The sequence below is a fragment of the Canis lupus genome, chromosome X (assembly GCF_003254725.2).
Source record: "Canis lupus dingo isolate Sandy chromosome X, ASM325472v2, whole genome shotgun sequence".
NCBI lineage: Eukaryota > Metazoa > Chordata > Mammalia > Carnivora > Canidae > Canis > Canis lupus.
In genome coordinates this window covers 44,019,806-44,022,607 of record NC_064281.1, presented here as the reverse complement: position 1 = coordinate 44,022,607, position 2,802 = coordinate 44,019,806, and the positions used below count along the sequence as shown (strand labels likewise).

General features: G+C 41.2%; 1 pseudogene; it reads right to left on the bottom strand.

Annotated features, from left to right (window-relative positions):
• Positions 1–1,676: 1,676 nt before the first annotated feature.
• Positions 1,677–2,498, bottom strand: LOC112673206 (GTP:AMP phosphotransferase AK3, mitochondrial-like; annotated as a pseudogene).
• Between the last annotated feature and the right edge of the window lie 304 nt (positions 2,499–2,802).

The following is a 2,802-nucleotide window of genomic DNA, read 5'->3' as shown; positions in this document are numbered from 1 at the left end:
CTAAAGCACATACTTCTTAACCTGAGTAACATTTGAAGACATTAAGCTATAATTACATTTTCCATTAAAAACTTGACTTCAGCGCTTTTGCAAGACCTTTTTTTTTAAATTTATTTTTATTGGTGTTCAATTTGCCAACATATAGAAAAATACCCAGTGCTCATCCCGTCAAGTGCCCACCTCAGTGCCCATCACCCAGTCACCCCCGCCCCCCGCCCACCTCCCCTTCCACCACCCCTAGTTTGTTTCCCAGAGTTAGGAGTCTTCCATGTTCTGTCTCCCTTTCTGATATTTCCCACTCATTTTCTCTCCTTTCCCCTTTATTCCCTTTCGCTATTTTTTATATTCCCCAAATGAATGAGACCATATAATGTTTGTCCTTCTCCGATTGACTTATTTCACTCAGCATAATACCCTCCAGTTCCATCCACGTCGAAGCAAATGGTGGGTATTTGTCGTTTCTAATGACTGAGTAATATTCCATTGTATACATAAACCATATCTTCTTTATCCATTCATCTTTCGATGGACACCGAGGCTACTTCCACAGTTTGGCTATTGTGGACATCGCTGCTAGAAACATCGGGGTGCAGGTGTCCCGGCGTTTCACTGCATCTGTATCTTTGGGGTAAATCCCCAGCAGTGCAATTGCTGGGTCGTAGGGCAGGTCTATTTTTAACTCTTTAAGGAAGCTCCACACAGTTTTCCAGAGTGGCTGCACCAGTTCACATTCCCACCAACAGGGTAAGAGGGTTCCCTTTTCTCCGCATCCTCTCCAACATTTGTTGTTTCCTGCCTTGTTAATTTGCCCCATTCTCACTAGTGTGAGGTGGTATCTCATTGTGGTTTTGATTTGTATTTCCCTGATGTCAAGGGATGTGGAGCATTTTCTCATGTGCTTGTTGGCCATGTCTATGTCTTCCTCAGTGAGATTTCTGTTCATGTCTTTTTGCAAGAACTTCTAATGTCAATTTCTAACATAAATCATTTTCCTCAATGCACATGTATTCTCAAAAGAAAATATGTCTTAGGAAAGTAATATTTTCCTATATACTAACTTAGTATAATTTTATAGCAGACTGAAACTTCTGAGTAAACTGAAGGTATGTTTAACAACAAAACAAATAAATATAGCATATATGGCCAAGCTTATGTTTCTTAGTGTAAAGGCAGCAGTGAATTTGCATCCTGAAACTAATCTGCATATCCAGTTGCTTTTTTCCTGAAATATAGTAGGCATGGTGTCTCACAAAACCATGTACCACAGTGCTAATGATGCCAGTTTTTTTGGCATCAGTCTATGCAAATTTCTCCAATGCGATACTTTCCCAAATGGCAAGGAATTTTTTTTAACTTTTTCAGAAAAAATAAATCTTTATCAACCATTTACTCTTCCAAACAAAAATTATACTACTACCAATTGCTCTTTTAATTATGCTTTAGAAGATTTTTCAAAAGTTAAGATGTACCTGATGTTTCTGATTTGCACATCCATAAAAGATAACTGGATACAACACACTAGACTAAAAAATGAATCTTAATATCTGACTTATTTGGCATATCCTTAATTTTCAGAATAAAATCAGAAGTGAAACTAGTAATTTTCAAAGAATTCATACATTCCAGTCTCAGGATAAAGAACTTCTAAATGCACAGAGGAGCCTCTGCCCATCTTACTAGTTATATGCATTTTCCTTTATTTGTGGAATTTTTTGTAGGAAAGCATAGACATAGGGCCAGATTTTGTCAGTTTCTGTTCCAGAGAATGTTTTCAGCATCCCAACACCTCCTTTTTCTGGTAATATTCCAGGACTGCCTCTATTTGGATTTTGTAAGCCTTCAGTCTCTCAACAACTGTCTCTGGCTTATTTTCCTCACACTGAATGAGAGGCTCTCCAGTTACGTCATCAATGCCCACAGTTTGAGGAGGGTTGAATTCCATGTTGTAGACTCAGCCACTGGCTAGATGAACCCAGCAAGAAGTGAGACATTGCTTAATGACCTCAAAAGGCACTTTCAGATTAATTACTGTGTCAATTTGATTAGCTCTATCTGGGGCTTTTGCCTACATAAGTGTCCTTGGAAAACCATCCAAAAGCCAGCTATACTGGGTCAGGTTTTTCAGCTCACGAAGGGCCAGTCGAGTCATGACATCATCTGAGATGAGCTTTCCTTGGTCAATAAAAGTCTTGGCGGGCAGCCCAGGTGGCTCAGAGAGAGGTTTAGCGCCACCTTCCGCCCAGGGCCTGATCCTGGAGACCTGAGATCGAGTCCCGCATCGGGCTCCCTGCATGGAGCCTGCTTCTCCCTCTGCCTGTGTCTCTGCCTCTCTCTCTCTCTCTCTCTCTCTCTCTCTCTCTCATTAATAAATAAATGAATCTTAAAAAAAAAGTCTTGGCTAACACACCAGTTTCTGTGCCTCAAAGCATGTTGTCTTGGAGCAGGTCCCCACTGGAGAGGTGCTTCAGCGTGAAGTGTTTGGTGATACACAACATCATGTTGCCCCCATTATCATTGCACTCAGCAACCTTGCAACCTTGCAGAAAACCCCATGGTCTGAGGGAGAGGCCCAGGCAGAGCCCCCAGGGGGCTCCAACCTGGCTGCATACTTCCCCTGCTCCAGGGCCCCAGATGGCTAGCTGCTGAATGTTAATCTCATACAAAAACACCCTCTAATTTGAAACAAGATTATCTATCTGCCATATATAAACGTAGTGAGAATGAAGATATAACTGCAAGTTGAGCCCCAGAATTGATTAAGGCCATGAAGTTTTGCCAATTTTGCATTTCAGCAGTTGTTAA